Below are 23158 nucleotides of genomic sequence, written 5' to 3'. Positions count from 1 at the left end.
GTTTTCTTTGCACGTGTTCATAATAGAACCTTTAAATTCTATGTCTTCCTTTATTTATATGATCGCTTAGGAAAGTTATAATCTATAATCCACATAAGCGTAAACTTCAGTCAGGACCCACAGTTGTGGATCTCGAAGAGTGCCTAACACCTTCTCTTCGAGGTGATTTGAGCCCTTACCCGATCTTTGGTGACGTTGACTAGTTAAAACAGAGTTATTTGCAAATAGGTGTCCTAACGCATCTTAAAATCGTTAGGTGGCGACTCTTCTCTTTTAATACCCATTTAAAAGAGTTATCACATGTCAAAACCCATTTTCGCGAGAAAATGGGGCGCGAAAAAGTTTAGTTTGAAGGCACTACTGATCCTACAGAAGCTGAACAATGGCTTGAGCACGTGAAGAGAGTTTTTGAACAACTAGAGTGCACAAAAGTTGCCAAATTTAAGTATGTTATCTCTCTTCTACAAAAAGAAGCATATGATTAGTGGATAAGTGTAGCTAATACAAAAGTAAAACCTCTAGTGCTTACTTGGAATGACTTTGTGAATGCACTCTGTAAAAAATATGTCCCCATTGTCTATTGTGATGCAAAAATAAGAGTTTCTGAATTTAAGGAAAGGGAGTATGTGTACTATAGAGTATCAACAAAAAATATTAAGGCTTTCTCGTTATGCTGGAGGTATTATTACTGATGAAAGAGATAGGTGCAGAAGATTTGAAGAAGGTTTAAATGGTTCCATCAAAAAATCTGTGGCAATCTTGCAACTTGAGAATTTTTCCAAGTTGGTCTCAGCTGCTTTCACTTAGGAAAGAATAGACTAAGAAGAAGCTAGCAGAAGAGAAAAAAAGTTTAGAAATGGTAATTTAGATTATGGAAGTCCATCTAAGAAGGAAAAGTTTGACTATTCCAAGACTAGAGTGTTCAAAAGTCATCACATTATAAGCAAAATAGACAAAAATATTAACTGCTAGTACTCCAAGTTATGGCCTAAGGCAAGATTCATATACTCACTTGTGTACAATGTGAGAAGAATCACAAGGATCAGTGTGTTTCACCAATCGAAAATTATCATCTCGTTCCACAAGCAAATAAGTTTTGTAGTCGTCTATATCAAAATCTGGATAAGGAGATCCATCTGAGCTATAATCAGAAGATCCGAATTTGAATTTGAATCATTATTGGTGTTTTTTTGGGGGGAAATTTCATATGGAGAAGAAGTATTTTGGTTATTGTTTGAACTCCCAAGTGACATTTTTCAATTGTAATATACTAGTGCGTATTGTTCTACTAGAAAATATATGTGACGTAACCCTTTTACTTATAGTGAATGTGATGGAGTAGAGACATAAATTGACGAGCCTATATTTAAAAGTATCATTGCCTTGTCAAATCAGTTATAAAAGGTGAGCTATACAAAAATAAAGTTGAATAGATTCCTTCCATAATAACCAAACTTGCAGTTGTCGCAATACATTATGAAAAGCTGATGCCAACATGCGTAATGTTACGCGGCGCCTTCCTAAAGTTCCTTGGAAGGGCGACGTAAGGCTAAGCAACCGATGTCAGTGCAGTTGCTATGCGCCAATTGAGGTCCTCGCCGTATGCTAGACTAGATTGAAAGTGTCGTACGGGAAAACCAATGTCGTGAGCAATTGAGCAGCAGAAAATGAGCAACTGATGATGAAAGCTGATGATTGTATTGATGATGATGATGATGAAAGCTATTACAAGATGCAATGCGGTGTCGGGGGGGAGAGATACCAGTATAGAGAATTGTTTGAATGCTTTAATGTTTGAATGCTTTGGTCCCCCTTAATAATGCTTAAAAAAAATAAACCAGAGTTACATGAGTTGACCTAAGAAAGCTGTAGAAGCACACTGAAAATGAATGAAGTAAAACTACTCTATAATTACAATGAAAAGGACTTAGTCTTCTATGGAAGCAAGTCCGATGGCAGCAACTTTGTCTTGAGCAGCAGGGTCTGCGCGCGCATTGCTGTGGGCGCGCGCGGCACTATTTGGATCTGCCAGCGGCTGGGCGCTGGCGCTTGGCATTGGGTCTGCGCGCGGGGCACTGTCTGGGTGTGCGGCGCTGTTGGCAACATGATGATTTGGGTGCGCGGCATTGTCGGTGCGCGCGGCACTGATGGCATTGGCCAGTCGCTAGGCGCTGGCATTGATTATCGGTGGGGCGACAGAGGCGCATGCTCGCTTGTCACTTGGCGCTGCCGAGACCACGGGGCCGACCGTGGCGCTAGGCGTTGGGAGGCTTGCCAGGATGCCACGGGGCGCGTCCAAGGGGTCATGGGTCGATGATGGAAAGCAGCCCATGACATTCTCCCCCACCTGAGTTGGCGACGTCCTCGAAGCCTTACCTGCAGGATGATGATGATTGGTCAGGCTCTTGATGGCTGGGAGGTCTGTTCCCCTCGGTGCTGTGAGATGTCTTTCTGAATGATCTTCCATGCATTTCTGAAATGGCCTGAGGCAGTTGACATGGAAGACTGGATGGATTTTCCACCAGGCTGGTGTGTTCAGTTGGTATGTGGATTTCCCGATGCGCCTTTCAATGGAAAAAGGCCCGATGTAGCTTGGCAATAGGCGAGGATCTTGGGTCCTCTTTGCAAACAAGTTCCGCCTCGGGGTTCTTACCATCACTTTGTCCCCTGCTTGATGTTGGGCAAAGCGACGGTTTTGTTCGGCATGCCTCGTTGCCCTGTCTTGGGCATTGACAAGATAGCTCCACACTATCTTCAAAGTTTGTTCCCATTCTGTAGAGAAACTGGAAGCTCGATGAGATGATGGTATGTTTGGTGCATTCACATTATGTGAGAGTAGCGGTTGCTGTCCGGTAATAATTTCAAAAGCGCTTTTGTTTGTATGGGCACACTTTTGTGAATTGAAACACAGCTGAGCAGCATCCAGAAGCTTCACCCAATGTGTTTGTGACCCGGTTGCAAATTGGCGGAGATATTCCTCCAGCATGTCATTGAACCGGTCTGTTTGATCATGTGTTTGCTGATGATGATGGCTTGAGTTGTAACTCAATTTGGATCCGAGGCAACTGAAGAGTTGGGTCCAAAACTTGCTAGTGAAGCGTGGGTCGCAGTCACTGATGATGTTGTTGGGCATACCCCAATGTTTGACAACATGGGAGAAGAAGAGTCGAGCTGTTTCTTCTGCCGACATGTTCTGTGGGGCTGCGATGAAGGTAGCATACTTGGAAAACTGGTCTACTACCACCATGATGGTTGCATGATTTCCGACCTTGGGTAATCCTGTGATGAAATTCAGGGAAATGCTTTTCCAAGGTCTCTGTGGGACAGGTAGCGGCTCCAAGAGTCCCGCTTGTGCTGGGTGATCCGACTTGTCCTTTGGGAATGCTTGACAAGTCTTCACACAATGAGGGGCGCCATAAGCTGTTGGACCCCGATGATGTGATGCTTGTTTGATGATGTTGAGGGCAGCCGGAACTGTGGGTTCAGGTCTGTTGGTTCCCTCCTTAAACTGCATGGATGTGATGTTTCCAGCGGCCATCTTCTTGGATATGCACGGTATGGTGTGGGGTTTGGCCCCGTTGTCTCCCATCATTAGGAGCATGTTGGCATATGGTACCGGGATGGTGTTGGTCTGCCTGAGGAATTCCAATCCCACTATTAGTTCGAAGTCATCGATGATAGCTATGCGTAGGTCGAATATTCCCTTGTATGGGCCAAGCTGGATTGGCGCTTCTTTGGCTATTCCACTCACTTGCTGAGATGGAGAGTTGATAGCCTTGACACGACCCTTGCATTTTTGCACTGCTAGACCGAGGCGTTGCACCTGAGTTGAGGCCAGGTAGTTGTGGCTAGCACCCGTGTCTATCAATGCCCGAATAGGTCTGCCGTTTACTTTCATGTCAACGAACATTAAGGTCCTCTTTTGTGATGTGGGAGGCCTCTCGTCCGCCTTTCCTTTCCCTTTCTTGTCGATTGGGAATGCCTTCTTCTTGGGGTTGCCAGTACTGGTTCCTGCCAAGGTATCATGAATGGAGCCGACAAATGCGTTGAAGGCACCTACTGGATCAATGCCGTCTGAGTCGTCGGCATCTGACTCGTCATCGTCAACAGTTTGTTGAGCATTGACTTGTGTGTTGGGGCATTGATTATTCCAATGTTCCCCGCTGCAATGACGGCATTCTGATGGGTGCTTTCTCCCCTGATGGTTGTTGACTGATGCAGTAGTGTTACTGCTTGAGGAAGGAGTCTTGGATTTGGATGTACCTCGATCTCCTCCGTTTCTGTTGGGGCCACCGTTGCTAGGTTGGCTCCCGTTGTATCCCCCTCGGACAGGCGGCTGGGGCCTATCCTTCTGAGTTTCCAACTGGTAATCCCCAAGGCACTCAGCAGCTTGAATGGCCTTGGGCAGGGTATCTACCCGTTGTCTTTGCAGCTCCATACGAGCATGAGGTTTCAAACCTTCTATGAATGCGAACAGTTTGTCTTTGTCCCCCATATCCCGTATGTTTAGCATGAGTGCGGAGAATTCACGCACGTAGTCCCGCACTGACCTGGTGTGGCGGAGTTCACGCAACTTTCTCCGTGCATTGTATTCCACATTTTCGGGGAAGAACTGCAGGCGTATGGCGGCCTTCAGTTCTGCCCATGTCTGGAGAGTATCTTCACCGGCCCTGATGGCTTCGTATTTGACTCGCCACCAGAGTTTTGCATCGCCTTGAAGATACATGGCAGCAGTTGCTACCTTTTTGGATTCTTCCAAATGTCCAACGGCATCGAAGTATTGTTCGATGTCGAAGATGAAGTTTTCCACTTCTTTAGCATCCCGGGCTCCGTTGTATGGCTTGGGCTCCGGAATTTTCAGCTTTTGTGGCATGGGGGCAATGTTCATGGCACCCCTGATGTGGTTTTCGCCTCCTTTGAGCAGGCTTTGAAGGGCAGCATTAACAACATTGAGCTGGCCTATCAAGTTGTCTATGGTTTGCTGCATGACTGTCAGTCTGTTTGCCTCTAGTTCCCGATGGGCTAAATCCTCGGCACGCTCCTATTGGAGGTCCTCAAATTGGCCATGAATTTTGGTTGCCTCGACGGCAGCCGTTTGCCGGTCTTCCTCCGAGTCTTGACTGATGTTTGCTATGTCATTTTCGGCCTGCCGCATTCTGCGGTCCAGGTCGTCCAACCTTTGCACTAGGCTGGTTTTTAGATCAGGCAACGTATGCACGATGGGCCGTAATGCGTCAACCGTCTCTTCTAGGGTCGTGATGCGATCCCCGTGATTCACCATGGTCAGAAATGGTGATGATGATGGCAATGAGTTCCCTCGTCCGATGTCGAGCCTAGGCTCTGATACCAACTGTTACGTGGCGCCTTCCTGAAGTTCCTTGGAAGGGCGACGTAAGGCTAAGCAACCGATGTCAGTGCGGTTGCTATGCGCCAACTGAGGTCCTCGCCGTACGCTAGACTAGATTGTTAGTGCCGTACGGGAAAACCAATGTCGTGAACAATTGAGCAGCGAAAAATGAGCAACTGATGATGAAAGCTGATGATTGTATTGATGATGATGATGAAAGCTATTACAAGATGCTATGCGGTGTCGGGGGGGAGAGACACCAGTACAGAGAATTGTTTGAATGCTTGAATGTTTGAATGCTTTGGTCCCCCTTAATAATGCTTAAAAAAAATAAACCAAAGTTACATGAGTTGACCTAAGAAAGCTGTAGAAGCACACTGAAAATGAATGAAGTAAAACTACTCTATAATTACAATGAAAAGGACTTAGTCTTCTATGGAAGCAAGTCCGATGGCAGCAACTTTGTCTTGAGCAGCAGGGTCTGCGCGCGCATTGCTGTGGGCGCGCGCGGCACTATTTGGATCTGCCAGCGGCTGGGCGCTGGTGCTTGGCATTGGGTCTGCGCGCGGGGCACTGTCTGGGTGTGCGGCGCTGTTGGCAATATGATGATTTGGGCGCGCGGCATTGTCGGTGCGCGCGGCACTGATGGCATTGGTCAGCCGCTGGGCGCTGGCATTGATTATCGGTAGGGCGACAGAGGCGCATGTTCGCTTGTCACTTGGCGCTGCCGAGACTACGGGACCGACCGTGGCGCTAGGCGTTGGGAGGCTTGCCGGGACGCCACGGGACGCGTCCAAGGGGTCATGGGTCGATGATGGAAAGCAGCCCATGACAGTAAACGTGTTATGTTGATGCCTTGTCAAATCGGCAATAAAGGCACGCCTAAAGTTATTACATTATAGAGCAATATTATTATTTTGTGGAAAATTATCTCCATACGACATCTCACAATCCGAGTTCTAAACGGGTGTTACCATGTAGCCATCATGACTCAAAGTTACTCTAACGCAACGCATGCGCATCCTGTTATTCTCTTCACGGATGCGATTGAGAGCGACATTGACTTCTTTTGTTGTACCGCGCGGCATCTGGAAAACTCGGCGTCTTGGACGGTTGAGGCGATAACTTAGGTAGTTTCTGCTCCAAATTTCTTGCTTGTGCCAAACGATTAGTGTCATTCACGTCTCATTTCATTGTTGTAGTCCCGATTGTAACGACTATTAGAGTCTAGTGAATGAGCAAATTCTTGCTCCTCTGGTGCCCAGTGTTGACCCATTGCATTAAATATCTCGCATGGATAGTAGATTGTGCAGTTAACATTCCATTGGAATGGATTCCGCGAAATATTATTTATTTTTTTATTAAATCAAAAATATTATGTTAGAATCTCGTAGATAAGAAGTGTAGTTTATATAGTAAAATGATGGCACATTATTTGACATGACAAATTCACGTGCACGTTCTAAAAAATTAATTTATACAAAACGTAAATTCTGACTACTGAATCTCGTGAACAATTCAGAAATTATGATAAACAAGACAATACATTCACGTGAAACGATATCAAGTTAGCAAATAAAAATTAAAAGTAATGATAAACCGGACAATACATCCACGTGCCACAAGGCCTAGCATGAATTTCAGCACGACGTCTAAGACTATGAGGATATGCCTGCTCATGCCCATCTGTATCGACAGGCTTAGTCCGCCTCACTATAGGTGCATCAACGCCATGACATCTAACTCGTTCTGGTGGCCTACCACGTGACCTAAGTTGTGCCCTTCCTTTGGCCATCTCCAATGCAGTTGTGTCTTCGGACCCATCCACTACCTGCGACTTCATGCCAAATGAAAGGGAACTGGATCAATATGAAGATGTTGTCGTGGATGTGGGTATACTACCGGTGAGAATTGAACAAACTCAGAAAAGGCAAAAAGGAGAAGGTAGTTCACGAAACCTCCATGGTAAGAGCGAAATATTAAATAGAATTGAACCATATTTTGAAAAAAAAATATGCTAGGTTGTTATATCAATCTTTCGGGTAAAAAGTGGAATAGTATTCTTTGCCCCTTACAAAATTAACCAATTTCTATCTATATAGATCTGGGAGTAGCAGGACACATTATTAAAGGTACCGCACACTCAACAAAGCCTGAAGGAGTTCGAGTTTGGGGTAAAAAACTTCAATGGGTCGAGTTATATTCGAAGAATTGTGATTATGAGGTATTATGTCACTGGCACAGCCTCATTATACCACAAGCAGTTTCAGCAACTTTCCAAGAATGCAAGTTCAGAGATGAAGCACTAGTTATCCAGCACTTGATGAAAGAAATCTTAGAGATGAAAAAAGCACTAGACACCTTTCATGCTTTGAATGAACTAAACATGGTGGAGGGGAGTGAAAAGGATCATTGGGCGGTATTAGAAAACACAAAATTACATCACGATCAAACATATCCAGTATGCCCAACAATTGAAGAATGAAAAGGACTTCTAAAATATTTACCACAAACATTGGACTATGGAGTACCATATTGTTGCCGGGAAGTTGTTGGGCGAAGAAGAATACATGGTTATTCCTGACAGTGACGAAAATTAAAAAAGTCCCCATTTTATTCCTTCACATCAACTATTGCCTACCTTAACGTTTATGTATGTTATATGAAATGCGGATAGAATTGTCATTAGGCAGCTTATGAGTTGAATAGCATGACTCATTCTTCACTTGGTCTTACTAACATAATCAATAATATCGTGTCACTATGTATTTTTGGATAAATTTTAATATAATTATTATTCAGTTCTAAAATTTAGTATTATAAATTTTACTAAAAGCGATACTTTTTTCCGCTTATATAATTTTTTACCTCGAGAAATACAATACTATATAATCTACGTAAATCATGTGTACAAATAATTGAACAAATTAGGCATTTCAATACTACACACTCAACTACTACTAATGATCAACTTTTTTCACAATAAAGAAAGCAATTTAAAGCGATGTTTTTTCTAATATTCAAACTTGGACATAATCAAAATACAACAATTAAAGATGAATTCAACCAATCAAAATAATAATAAGATAATATTTTTTTATAACCAAATAAATAATATACTACCAATCAAAATATAACAAAAAATACTACTAATGGTTAAAAAAATTTCACTACAAATAAAAGGAATTTAAGTTAATATTTTTGCTCACATAACAATTAAATTTGTTCTAATATTAAACTTAGACATAATCAAAATGCAACAAGTAGACATGAATTCAATAGAAAACAAATAAAATCATAACCAATCAAACTATAACAAGAATCTATTTAGGGCAAAAAAAAATGGGAGAAATAAAACTTACTTGAATAATAAGAGCTTGTTCCGAAAATAGTGTGATTTTTTGGGGGGGACCGATATAGGGTTATTTTTCCGGTGAAACTTGAAGGAATTTTCGGTTGAAAATGGAGGAGTTCGACCGAAATGGAGGAGAAAGGAGGAGAGTTTAACAATTACAAGGAAAACACATTTAAAGCGCACACTTTCAATATTTAGACTGAAGGAACGGTCAGCAAGCGCACCTTCGGTATAAACACTGAAGACGCGACAAAGAAGCACACCTTCAGTATTAATACTGAAAGCACGGTTAATGAAAGCACCTTTAATAAAGTTGAACCGTCATACCAGTCAAATCCGTGTCAGGGTTTTAATTACAAGTTTACAACGGAAGGCGCATTAGCACATTGAGCCTCCTGTGTAAATTAAAAATGCAAGGAAGGCACGTTTGCTGATAAAATCTTCTGATGATTTTAAAATTTACACCGAAGGTGCGATAAGTCAGCGGGCCTTCTTCTCAAATTATATTTAACGGTCCGTCAGGTTTGGGGCGTGAATATTACAAGAAGAAGGCCCGTTAGTGTGGCGCGCCTTCACTATTAATATAAAAACAATTCTGACAAACCTATATATTGTAGTTGTGCTTCATTCCTCACCATTTAAGTCAAGCCTTCTTAAATAGCGATACTAGATTTGGGTATCCGCACTTCCCCCAAAACTTCAGGGATGTGATTTGGAACTCCAAGGACTATTTTTCAAAGGAGAAAATGACACAAAGATAACAACACATAAGAGGAATTGGCAAATTTATAGTCTTATATTAGGTTTTGTAAAGACTGCCCCAAACAATTGGCATTATATAGCCATATCCCAAAAACAATTCTCTCACCAATTTGCTGCCTCCTCCCTCCCTCTTGTTCGCTGCCTCGATGCCCCTCGTCTCCTCCGTTCTTTGAAAGACCACAAGTTCGCAGAATCCGTCAACTATAGCCGTTTCTTGAGAGGTTTTGTTTTTTACATAAATAAAATAAAAATAAAATAAGTTTGTTGCCTCCTTCCCCAAAATTCGCCGCCCCTCTTCTTTTGAGATTTGATTTGATTTTAGGAAATTCTCATCTTGTAATATTAATATATTTCTAACATATATATTTATGTATATTTATAAGAAATTATATGTTATACACTGAAATATACTAGGATGGAAAATAATTTTTTTATGTTCATTTTAATATACACAAAGAACAAAAATAAAGTTGTGACTCGTGATATACATTTTGGTATACACGTTATTTGATATGTTATACACTGTGATATACAAAAAAAATATAATTATTTTTCTGTTATACACTTGGATGTAGAGACAATAATAAATTATAGATAACTATATTTATAATTTTATATTTTAGATATACAAAAAATAAAAAATAATGTTGTGGTATATATTTTGATATACGAAGAAAGAAAATAAAGTTGTGATATATATTTTGATATATACTTTATTGTTATGATATACATTTATTAGCTATCTGATGCCAATATCTATAACTAAGACTTTTTTTCTGCCAATTATGTGGGTAAGTTGTCACACCATGCCAAAATCCCTTTTCAAAGACACTATCGGAAAGTGGCACGTCTACGCCATTTCTACAAATAAGCTGGGCCAACCCAAAAATCCACAATGGTCGAACCTAATATGAGTAATGTTTTAGAGAGAAATTCATTTGTAGCAACTAGGGCCAAACTTATATCACCTAATAGCCACAAAATAACCCTTTACAAGTAATAGCCTAAAAACAATAATAAATGCTAGCAACTGAAAAAGTTAAAACCATACGCTCAACTCAAACGAAAAGGAAAGCACTCCTAATCGATTTTGTTACCTAAATTCACGCGTTCATTATGGGATCTTCAATCTCCAAACACTATAAAAGTCGCCCAATTATTCACATTGTCAAAAAAAATCTAGGGTTTCTGAAGATTAAACCTAGAGAAGAGCTCCAAAAAATTTACGGTGAAATTCAAAGTTTTTGCACAATTGCGGCCTACAATCAGCTTAATAGAGTTGCGATTTTGTTCTTAAATTGTGAAATTGATACAAAATCGACAAACTCAACTAATGTCTATGGAGATTGTGAATGTTGGAACTACTATTCTAATTTTGATTTTGATTTTACATCAACACAGTGGTGAATGGGTAAGTGAAAGTAAATTTGTTAATTTCCTTATTAATGGCGCGTTGATTAATTCGGGATGTAGCTATGAGTATTTTATTGATGAGATATACAAGCAATTGGATATAGATTCAATTACAAATGCGATGGAGATAAAATATACAGTGAAGAATGGCTATATAGTAATTCCAATATACAATGATATGAGTGTGCGCTTGTATATGGAGATAAAAAAGAAAAATATGGATATCACTGAATATTCATTATGCATAACGTTGAAAACTCTGTATTCAAGCGTTGAATGCTCATATTCAAGTTCATACTTGGGTGGCAACTTACTCGCAACAACTTCAGCTGGTTTACTATGTTAGAACGTAGAAGAAGTACACGGAACTAATATTGTTGAGATGATGGATAATCATGGAAAAGAAGACAAAATTGAAATAATGAAGGGAAATTGTATAATAAACAATCCACAACATGAAGAAATTACAGGAGGACAGTTATATTGGGACAAAGATACACTCATTAGTGTAATGAAGCACTACGCAATACGAGAAAAATATCAATTTATAGTGGATAGATCATCTACAACAAGGTATGATTTCTACGTATGAGATTGAACTTCTTTGTAATTTTGTGTATATTGCTTGTATTATTGTATAATAAGATTGCATATGTATACTGCTTGTTTATTAGGGATACAAGTGTAAAAATCAGAAAAAGTGTATTATTATAACACTATATTTTAAACAGATATTGTCTTAAATGCATGGATGAAAGTTGCAAATGGAGTCTTAGATCTTCAAGTCTACACAAATCAAATGTCTTCAAGATTAGACGGTTCAATGATGTTCACACTTGCCCAGAGACGAGTAGACTATTTTCATGATGTCATGCTACTTCGTCAGCCATTGCAACTGTAATGACCCAAGCGGTCATTTTAACTTTTAGAACCTCGTTCCCTAAAAATAAAACTTTTCATAGGTACTTGTAATGATTTATGACTTGCGGGGATAGTTGGTTCGGGATTTGAAAGTGTTTGGGGTAAAACCGGAACACTTGGTTCCTTAAGTTGGCCTTAAAGTGCTAAGTTTGACTTTGGTCAGCATTTTGAGACTTGTGTCCGTTATGTCATTTATGACTTGTGTGTAAAATTTGAGGTCAATCGGAGTTGATTTGATAGGTTCTGACATCGAATGTAGAAGTTGAAAACTCTTATTTTCATTTAAGCTTTGGGGTATGATTCGTGGTTTTAGCATTGTTTGATACGATTTAGAGGTTCGACTAAGTTCGTATGATATTTTAGGACTTGTTGGTATATTTTGTTGAGGTCCCGAGGGCCTCGGGTGAGTTTCGGATGGTTAACGGATCAAAAATTGGAGTTAAAAAGCTGTTGCAATTTTTCCTCTTCTGTTGGACATTCTGGGCTGTGATCGAGCCCAGATATCGAGCCAGATATCGAGCCCAAGGTTGACGAGGTACAGGCTCGAGCTAGTGTATCGAAGCCATGATCGAAGGTCCAACTCGAGGGCCATGATCGAAGGTCCAACTCGAGGGCCATGATCGAAGGCAAGGCTCGAGGGCCAGGATCGAGACCCAAGATCGAGGGTCACAATCGAAGGCTCAAGCTCGATGCCATGATTGAGGCTATGATCGAAGGTCCAGCCTCGATGCCCTAATCGAGGCCATGACCGAGGTCCAGGCTTGAGCCTGTGATCGAAGCCGCGATCGAGGTCCAGTTCGAGGACCAGTTCCGAAGGCTGCTGGCAGTTTTATAAAAAGAGGGCATTCGTCCCATTCGTCATTTTTAACAAATTGGAGCTTGAGCAAAGGCGATATTTGATAGATTTTCAAGGAAAAGACATTGGGGTAAGTGATTCTAACTTGAATTTGGTCTATGAACATAAATATATCATTATTTTCACAATTAAATTAGTGTTTTGAGATTGAAATTTGGAAAAGTTTAAAAATCTCATAGAAACGAAATTTTGAGATTTCGGTATCGATTCGGAGTCAGATTTGAGTGAAACTGGTATGGTTGGACTCATAATTGAATGAGTTATCGGATTTCATTACTTTTTCCGGATTTCGAGATGTGGGCCCCGCAGGCAAATTTTTAATTTATTTCGGAATTTTTATTGAAAATGTAGTATTTTCTTATAAAATTGATTCCTATAATTTTTAGTGATTATATCGAATTATTTTTGGCTAGATTCGAGCCAGATAGAGTTGGATAATCGTGGAAAAGGCAAAATTGTGGATTAAATTGGAGCAAGACGAGGTAAGTCTCTTGTCTAATCTTGTGAGGGGGAAATTACCCCATAGGGATTAAATTGAATAATTATTGCTAATTGCGGGGGCTACGTATGCACGAGGTGACGAGAGTCCGTGCGTAGCTACTATTAATGCTAAAGTCCGGGTAGTTTAAGACTCAAAGCATGAATTACTTGTGAATTGTTATGAAAAGTAGAAAAATATGGAAATCTCATAGGCTTGATTATCTGTTTAAATCAATTAATTGTTAAAAAAAATTGTTCTCCTCCCAAATTTATCTTATAATAAATATACTCTCCTTCCGGAGGCACATAAGAAAATGTCCTCCTTTCTTGTGGAGCGGGCCGAACGCCTCGGCAGGATAGATGCATCTATGGATCGCGCCGCACATCCCTCGGCAGTGTACACGACACTCTGGATCGGGCCGTACGTCCTCGGCAGAAATCGTGCTTAATAATAATAATTACACGATACTTTAATAATTTATTTCAGCTTGTGAAGCTAATTAATAAATTGAAAAATTCTTGAAATTTAATGAATTATTATTCTTGCTTGTTTAGGAATTAATTATTACTCCTGTAAATGAGATTTAATTGATAAATTAGAAACTATTTGAATTGAAGAAATTTAATTAATATATTGAGAATTGTTACATTTGAAGGAATTTGATTATTTCTGCTGATTAAATAAATTATTGTGAATTCTGTAAATCATGTTGATTTAAATATCCTAGTTTTATTTCAGTTATTATTATTGACCCATAGTGAGTGTCAAAGTCGGTCATCTCGTCTCTACCACTTCGAGATTAGGTTTGATACTTACTGGGTACACGTTGTTTACGTACTCATACTACATTTGCTGCACTTTTTGTGCAGAATCTGAGACAGGTACTAGTGGAGGACCTATCATCACATACCCATGTCATCCCGAGGCATAGTGGTGAGCTACCTTTCTGAGCCGTTCTGTAGCTACCAGTGTCTCTTCTTATATTTATATTCTGTCTATTTCATTTCAGACAGTATTTGGAGTTTTGTATAATCTACTAGATGCTCATACAATGCTGACACCGGGTCTTGGCACACACATTGGTAGAAGTTGGTATTTTATTATTTTTTTGGAATAAAAGTTTAACCAATGTACGATTGACTTATTAGTTGGCTTGCCTAGCTGTAGTGTTGGGTGCCATCACGACCTATAGGTGAAATTGGGTCGTGACAACATGGTATCAGAACACTAGGTTCACGTAGGTCTCACAAGTTATGAGCAGACCTAATAGAGTCTTGCAGATCGGTACGGAGACGTCTGTACTTATCTTTGAGAGGCTATATGATGTTAGGAAACTACCTTTCTTTATATTCCATCGTGCAATTGATGTAGTACTAAATATCCTTCTCTTATTCTCTCACAGATGGTGAGAACACGCTCTAATGAGATTTCAGACCAGGGAAGAGCTACTCCCCCAGAGGCATAGGCCGAGGGAGGGCTCCAGCCCGTGGTAGAGGGCGAGGACGTCCCAGGACTATTCCGGTTATGCCGCTAGTGGATCCAGCAGAGAATCCCATTATTGAGGAGCAGGGTGAGGTACCTGTGGCAGAGCCAGCTCCGGTGGACTTCACATCTGCATCGGGATTTCAGTATGTTATGGGTCGTATGCTGCAATTCATGGACAATATGACTCAGGCCGGTTTATTTCCGGCAGACCCAGCCACATCTCAGGCGGGCAGGGGAGCACAGACCCCTACCGCGCAGGCTCATGGACAGGCAGCTGCTGTATATCAGACCCAGGGTGCACTACCCGTGGGTGGAGTCCAGCCAGTGGCAGCAGCTACACCTGAGCCCAGGCCAGCTGTAGCCGCCGATCCTCAGAAACTATTGGACAGATGGACTAGACTACATCCTCCTGTCTTCGGGGGTGAGCGACATGAGGATCCACAGGATCTCATTGATCGTTGCAAAGATAGACTGTACAATATGAGGATATTGGAATCCCATGGGGTTGATTTCGCTACTTTTCAGCTAGAGGGTAGAGCCCGTAGATAGTGGCAGTCTTATGCTCTTGGCAGACCAGCAGATTCTCCTCCCATGACTTGGGACAGGTTCACCCGTATCTTCTTGGACAGGTATATTCCACCCTCCTAAAGGGAAGAGTTGCGGTTTCAGTTTGAGCAGCTCCAGCAGGGTCAGATGTCAGTGACTGATTATGAGGCGAGGTTTTCTGAATTATCTCGCCATGCACTAATGATACTCCCTATTGAGGCGGAGAGAGTGCGAAGGTTTGTAGCCGGTTTACATACTGGTATTCAGGCCACTATGGCTCGAGAGGTTGAGATGGGTACTTCTTATGAGCGAGTTGTGGAGATAGCTCGGAGGATTGAGGGTGTACGTCAGCGGAGCCGAGAGCAGATTATGAGAGTTAAGCGGTTCAGGTACTCTGGAGAGTTCAGAGGTGCTCCGTCCGGGGGCAGAGGTCAGTTCGTGAGGGGGCAGTCCAGCAGACCCCCATATCCAGCACCACCACCTCCTCGAGGTGCTCCAGTGAGACCTTATCTCAGTGCTATCCCAGAGAGTTCTTACCGCCCACCAGCTATTCAGGGTCCTCCCAGTGGGTATTCAGGTCCCCAGGGCCAGACACTTAATCAGCAGCCCATCGCACCGAAGAGTTATTACGAGTGCGGGGATCCCAGTCATATGCGGAGGTTTTGCCCCAGGCTTCAGGGTAGACCAGTACAGCAGGGTCAGCAGCCTATGCTTACCGGACCAGTTGCTCCACCAATAGTCCGACCACCCAGAGGTGGAGGACAGGTGGGTAGGGGCCGTCCTAGAGGTGGAGGTCAGCCAGGCAGCGGCCAGACAGTTAGCGCTCCAGCTCGGTTCTATGCTTTTCCGACAAGACCAGATGCAGAGGCCTCAGATGCCGTGATTACAGGTATTATTTCTGTTTGTGGCAAAGATGCCTCAGTATTATTTAATCCAGGATCTACGTATTTATATGTGTCATCTCTATTTGCTCCATTCCTGGGTGTTTCTCATGAATCCTTGAGTACTCCTGTTTATGTGTCCACTCCTGTGGTCGATTCTGTTGTTGTGAACCGGATCTACCGATCCTGTATTATTACATTCTGTGGTTATGAAACTAAAGCAGATCTCCTATTGCTTGAGATGACCAATTTTGAAATTATTCTGGGTATGGACTAGTTATCTCCATATCATGCTATTCTAGATTGTCATGCCAAGACTGTTACCTTGGCTATTCCAGCATTGCCTAAGCTGGAGTGGAAGGGTTCGCCTGTTAGTTCATTTAATCGAGTTATTTCTTTTATAAAGGCTCAACACATGGTTGAGAAGGGTTGTTTGGCTTATCTAGCCTATGTTCGGGATACTACTGCAGAGACTCCGGCTATTGATTCAGTGCCTGTAGTTCGGGAGTTCCCCGATGTATTTTCGTCAGATCTTTCAGGTATGCCACCTGATCGTGATATTGATTTTTGTATTGACTTGGCTTCAGATACCCAGCCTATATCTATCCTACTGTATCACATAGCTCCGAAAGAATTGAAGGAACAACTTGAAGAGTTACTAGCCAAAGGGTTTGTCAGACCGAGTGTATCGCCTTGGGGTGCACCAGTATTATTTGTGAAAAAGAAGGATGGAACAATGCGGATGTGTATTGATTATCGCCAATTGAACAAAGCCACTATTAAGAACAAGTACTTGTTGCCGCGTATTGATGATCTATTTGACCAGTTACAGGGTGCTAGGGTATTCTCTAAGATCGACTTGAGGTCGGGGTACCATCAGTTGAAGATTCGGAATTCGGATATTCCGAAGACTGCTTTCCGTACTAGATATGGTCATTATGAGTTTCTGGTAATGTCTTTTGGTTTAACTAATGCCCCGATAGCGTTTATGGATCTGATGAACAGAGTATTCATGCCATATATTAATTCGTTTGTCATTGTCTTCATTGATGACATCTTAATCTATTCGCGCAGTAAGGAGGAACATGAGCAGCATATGAGATTAGTGCTTCACACATTGCGGGAACAAAAGCTATATGCTAAGTTCTCTAAATGTGAGTTTTGGCTAGAGTCTGTAGCATTTTTGGGACATATCATATCGGGCGAAGGTATTAAAGTTTATCCCAAAAAGATTGAGGCAGTTCAGAATTGGCATCGCCCCACTTCGGCGACGGAGATCAGGAGTTTTCTGGGTTTGGCAGGTTATTATCGTCGGTTCGTGGAAGGTTTTTCATCTATTGCAGCACCTTTGACCAAATTAACCTAGAAGGGTGTTCAATTCCGATGGTCCGATGATTGTGAGTCAAGCTTTCAGAAGCTCAAGACAACACTAACTACAGCACCCGTGTTAGTGTTACCATCTGGTTCGGGAATATATACCGTGTATTGCGATGCGTCACGCGTTGGCTTGGGTTATGTATTGATGCAGGAAAGGCGAGTTATTGCATATGCTTCACGTCAGCTGAAGCCCCACGAGAAGAATTATCTAGTACATGATTTGGAGTTAGCTGCGATTGTTCACGCTCTAAAGATTTGGAGGCATTATCTTTATGGGGTGTCTTGTGAAGTTTACACTGATCATCGCAGTTTGCAGCATTTGTTCATGCAAAGGAATCTAAATTTGAGGCAGCGCAGATGGCTGGAGTTACTAAAAGATTATGATATTACTATCTTGTATCATCCGGGCAAAGCAAATGTGGTTGCAGATGCCTTGAGCAGGAAGGCGGAGAGTATGGGTAGTTTGGCTTTCATTTCAGCAGAGGAAAGGCCATTAGCCTCGGATATTCAGTCCTTGGCTAACAAACTTGTGAGGCTGGATATTTCAGAGCCCAGCCGAGTTCTTGCATGTGTGGTCGCCCAATCTTCACTATTTGAGTAGATCAAGGCTCGCCAGTATGATGACCCATACTTGATGGTTCTTCGTGAAACGGTACTACGAGGTAGGGCCAAGGAAGTTACTATTAGAGCGGATGGTATTCTGCGACTCCAGGATCGTCTATGTGTTCCTAATATGGATTGACTGAGGAAAAAGATCTTGGAAGAGGCACACAGTTCTCAGTATTCTATTCATCTGGGTGCTACTAAGATGTATCATGACTTGAGGCAACATTATTGGTAGCGACGAATGAAAAAGGACATAGTTGAGTATGCATCTAGATGTCTAAATTGCCAACAAGTTAAATATGAGCACCAGAGGCCAGGTGGCCTACTTCAGCAGATGACTATACCAGAGTGGAAATGGGAACGAATTACTATGGACTTTGTAGTTGGGTTGCCGCGGACCTTGAGGAAGTTTGATGCAGTTTGGGTGATTGTTGACAGGTTGACTAAGTCGACACATTTTATTCCTGTTGTGACCACGTATACTTCAGAGAGGTTGGCCCAGATTTATATTCAGGAGATAGTTCGATTGCACGGTGTGCCAATTTCCATCATATCAGATAGAGGCCCTCAGTTTACTTCACATTTCTGGAGAGCAGTACAGAGTGAGTTGGGGACCCGTGTAGAGCTCAGCACAGCCTTTCATCCGCAGACCGATGGACAGTCAGAGAGGACAATTCAGATTTTGGAGGATATGCTCAGGGCATGTGTGATTGACTTTGGAGGTCAGTGGGATCGTTTCCTGCCTTTGGCCGAGTTTGCTTATAATAACAGTTACCAATCCAGCATCGAGATGGCTCCATTTGAGGCTTTATATGGTCGGCGATGTCGTTCACCTATCGGATGGTTTGAGCCAGGTGAGGCTAAGCTATATGGTACTGATTTGGTAAGGGATGCCTTGGAAAAGGTAAAGTTGATTCAGGAGCGACTTCGTACAGCACAGTCCAGGCAAAAGAGTTACGCAGATCAGAAAGTGCGTGATATATCATTTATGGTAAATGAAAAATTTCTTTTGAAGTTTTCGCCAATTAAGGGAACTATGAGATTCGGGAAGAAGGGCAAGTTGAGCCCAAGGTTTATAGGCCCATTTGAGGTGTTGAAACGAGTTGGGGAGGTTGCTTATGAGCTTGCATTACCTCCCAGCCTATTAGGAATTCATCCAATTTTTCATGTATCTATGCTCTGGAAGTATCATGCCGACCTATCACATGTGGTATACTTCAACACATTTCAGCTAGATAATAGCTTGGGTTATGAAGATGAGCCAATTGCCATTGTTGATAAACATGTTCGCCAGTTGAGGTCCAAGAGGATTTCTGTAGTAGAAGTCCACTGAAGGGGCCAACCAGTCGAGCAAGCGACTTGGGAGGCCTAGGAAGACATGCGGAGCAAATATCAACACTTATTCAGCACTCCAGGTATAATTCTAAACCCGTTCGAGGACGAACGTTTGTTTAAGAGGTGGAGAATGTAATGACCCAAGCGGTCATTTTAACTTTTAGAACCCCGTTCCCTAAATATAAAACTTCCCGTAGGTGCTTGTAATGATTTATGACTTATGGGGATGGTTGGTTCGGGATTTGAAAGTGTTTGGGGTGAAACCGGAACACTTGGTTCCTTAAGTTGGCCTTAAAGTGCTAAGTTTGACTTCGGTCAATATTTTGAGAAAACGACCCCGGAATAGAGTTTTGATGATTCCAACAGCTCTGTATGGTGATTTTGGACTTAGGAGCGTGTTCGGAATTTTATTTGGAAGCCCGTAGTTAAATTAGGCTTGAAATGGCTAAAAACAAGAATTTAAGTTTGGAAGTTTGACCGATGAGTTGACTTTTTGATACCGGAGTCGGAATCCAGTTCCGAAATTTTTCATAGCTCCGTTATGTCATTGATGACTTGTGTGTAAAATTTGAGGTCAATCGGAGTTGATTTGATAGGTTCCGACATCGAATGTAGAAGTTGAAAACTCTTATTTTCATTTAAGCTTGAATTGGGGTATGATTCGTGGTTTTAGCATTGTTTGATGTGATTTAGAGGTTCGACTAAGTTCGTATGATGTTTTAGGACTTGTTGGTATATTTTGTTGAGGTCCCGAGGGTCTCGGGTGAATTTCGGATGGTTAACGGAACAAAAATTGGAGTTAAAAAGCTGGTGCAATTTTTCCTCTTCTGTTGGACATTCTTGGTTGTGATCGAGCCCAGATATCGTGCCAGATATCGAGCCCAGGTATCGAGCCCAGGGTTGACGAGGTACAGGCTCGAGCTAGTGTATTGAAGCCATGATCGAAGGTCCAGCTTGAGGGCCATGATCGAAGGTCCAGCTCGAGGGCCATGATCGAAGGCAAGGCTCGAGGGCCAGGATCGAGACCCAAGATCAAGGGTCACAATCGAAGGCTCAAGCTCGATGCCATGATTGAGGCTATGATCGAAGGCCCAGCCTCGATGCCCTAATCGAGGCCATGACCGAGGTCCAGGCTTAAGCCTGTGATCGAAGCCGCGATCGAGGTCCAGTTCGAGGACCAGTTCCGAAGGCTGCTGGGCAGTTTTATAAAAAGAGGGCATTCGTCCCATTCGCCATTTTTAACAAATTGGAGCTTGAGCAGAGGCGATTTTTGATAGATTTTTAAGGAAAAGACATTGGGGTAAGTGATTCTAACTTGAATTTGGTCTATGAACATAAATATATCATTATTTTCACAATTAAATTAATATTTTGAGATTGAAATTTGGAAAAGTTTAGAAATCTCATAGAAACAAAATTTTGAGATTTCGGTATCGATTCGGAGTCGGATTTGAGTGAAACTGGTATGGTTGGACTCGTAATTGAATGAGTTATCGGATTTCATTACTTTTTCCGGATTTCGAGATATGGGCCCCGCGGGCAAATTTTTAATTTATTTCGGAATTTTTATTAAAAATATAGCATTTCCTTATAGAATTTATTTTTTATAATTTTTAGTGATTATATCGAATTATTTTTGGCTAGATTCGAGCCAGATAGAGTTGGATAATCGTGGAAAAGGCAAAATTGTGGATTAAATTGGAGCAAGACGAGGTAAGTCTCTTGTCTAATCTTGTGAGAGGAAAATTACCCCATAGGGATTAAATTGAATAATTGTTGCTAATTGCGGGGGCTACGTACGCACGAGGTGACGAGAGTCCGTGCGTAGCTAATATTAATGCTAAAGTCCGGGTAGTTTAAGACTCAAAGCATGAATTACTTGTGTGAATTAAAATTGATGTATATATTGTGAATTGTTATGAAAAGTAGAAAAATATGAAATTTTCATATGCTTAATTTTTATTTAAATCAATTAATTGTTAAAAAAAATTGTTCTCCTCCCAAATTTATCTTATAATAAATATACTCTCCTTCCGGAGGCACATAAGAAAATGTCCTCCTTTTTTGTGGAGCGGGCCGAACGCCTCGGCAGGATAGATGCATCTATGGATCATGCCGCACATCCCTCGACAGTGTATACGACACTCTGGATCGGGCCGTACGTCCTCGGCAGAAATCGTGCTTAATAATAATAATTACACGATACTTTAATAATTTATTTCAGCTTGTGAATCTAATTAATAAATTGAAAAATTCTTGAAATTTAATGAATTATTATTCTTGCTTGTTTAGGAATTAATTATTACTCCTGTAAATGAGATTTAATTAATAAATTGGAAACTATTTGAATTGAAGAAATTTAATTAATATATTGAGAATTGTTACATTTGAAGGAATTTGATTAATTCTGCTGATTAAATAAATTATTGTGAATTCTGTAAATCATGTTGATTTAAATATCCTAGTTTTATTTCAGTTATTATTATTGACCCATAGTGAGTGTCAAAGTCGGTCATCTCGTCTCTACCACTTCGAGATTAGGTTTGATACTTACTGGGTACACGTTGTTTACGTACTTATACTACATTTGCTGTACTTTTTGTGCAGAATCTGAGACAGGTACTAGTGGAGGACCTATCATCACATACCCACGTCATCCCGAGGCATAGTGGTGAGCTACCTTTCTGAGTCGTTCTGCAGCTACCAGTGTCTCTTCTTATATTTATATTCTGTCTATTTCATTTCAGACAGTATTTGGAGTTTTGTATAATCTACTAGATGCTCATGCACTTGTGACACCGGGTCTTGGCACACACATTAGTAGAAGTTGGTATTTTATTATTTTCTTAGAATAAAAGTTTAACCAGTGTACGATTGACTTATTAATTGGCTTGCCTAGCTGTAGTGTTGGGCGCCATCACGACCTATAGGTGAAATTGGGTCGTGACAGCAACAAATATGCCAATCCAAAAATAATATACACTCCAGCAGACATCATGAGCAACATGAAACAACAGTATAGGATTAATATGAGTTACGTAAAAGCTTATAGAACAAAAGAAAGGGCTCTTGAACTGCTAAGAGGGATACAACGTGAATCTTATAGTAAACTGCTGGGTCACTTGTATATGATAAATATGACAAATCCTGGTTCTGTCACAATGTTACATAAATCAGAGGACGGACGCTTTATGTATGTTTTTGTCGCATTAAATGCATCAATCATAGGATGAAAATACTGCTCCCCTATTGTAGTGGTTGACGGGACATTCCTCAAATCATCACACAGGGGAACAATGTTAACAGCTAGCGCACAAAATGCGGCAGGTGAATATGTCGCAGACTTGTATAATAATTATATATGGTATAGATATTTCTTATCCGTGTATAACAAAAATAACATGTGGATGCTTTCTTATTTGCTTAACCAGGTAAAATTTTTCCACTAACATATGTTGTTGTCGATTCTGAAAATGATGCTTCCTAGGAATGGTTTTTTGAAATATTTAGACAGGCTTTTGGGAAAAGAGAAAGGATGTGCATCGTATCCGATCATCATACAGGCATATTTAGGGGTGCTTCAATTGTGTATCCAGAGGTATCTCACTATGTATGCATCTTTCATCTTTGGAATAACATAAAGAAGCAGTTCAAGAAGAACCATGACCGACTGAGAGAAGTATTTTTTGCAATGGCCAGAGCATATAAAATTGAAGATTTTAATCGCCTCATGCAAGATATGGACAACATTGATAAGAGGGTAAGGGGTTACTTGTTCCAAGTTGGTTTTGAA

The 23158-nt window shown here is 41.3% G+C and overlaps 1 protein-coding gene and 1 long non-coding RNA gene across 3 annotated transcripts in view; one reads left to right on the top strand and one right to left on the bottom strand.

Annotated features, from left to right (window-relative positions):
- Positions 1–23158, top strand: part of LOC107764229 (small ribosomal subunit protein uS2) — a 160230-nt gene that overhangs the window by 127364 nt on the left and 9708 nt on the right. The gene's annotated exons all lie outside the window — the stretch shown is intronic.
- LOC142176806 (uncharacterized) lies at positions 5528–9299 on the bottom strand. Its single transcript, XR_012705612.1, has 2 exons — positions 8710–9299; positions 5528–7184 (listed from the first exon to the last, which is right to left on the bottom strand). It is a non-coding gene; the product is annotated as an uncharacterized LOC142176806 (long non-coding RNA).

The sequence above is a fragment of the Nicotiana tabacum genome, chromosome 22 (genome assembly GCF_000715075.1).
Source record: "Nicotiana tabacum cultivar K326 chromosome 22, ASM71507v2, whole genome shotgun sequence".
Classification (NCBI taxonomy): domain Eukaryota; kingdom Viridiplantae; phylum Streptophyta; class Magnoliopsida; order Solanales; family Solanaceae; genus Nicotiana; species Nicotiana tabacum.
This window is presented reverse-complemented; position numbering and strand designations above follow the sequence as displayed.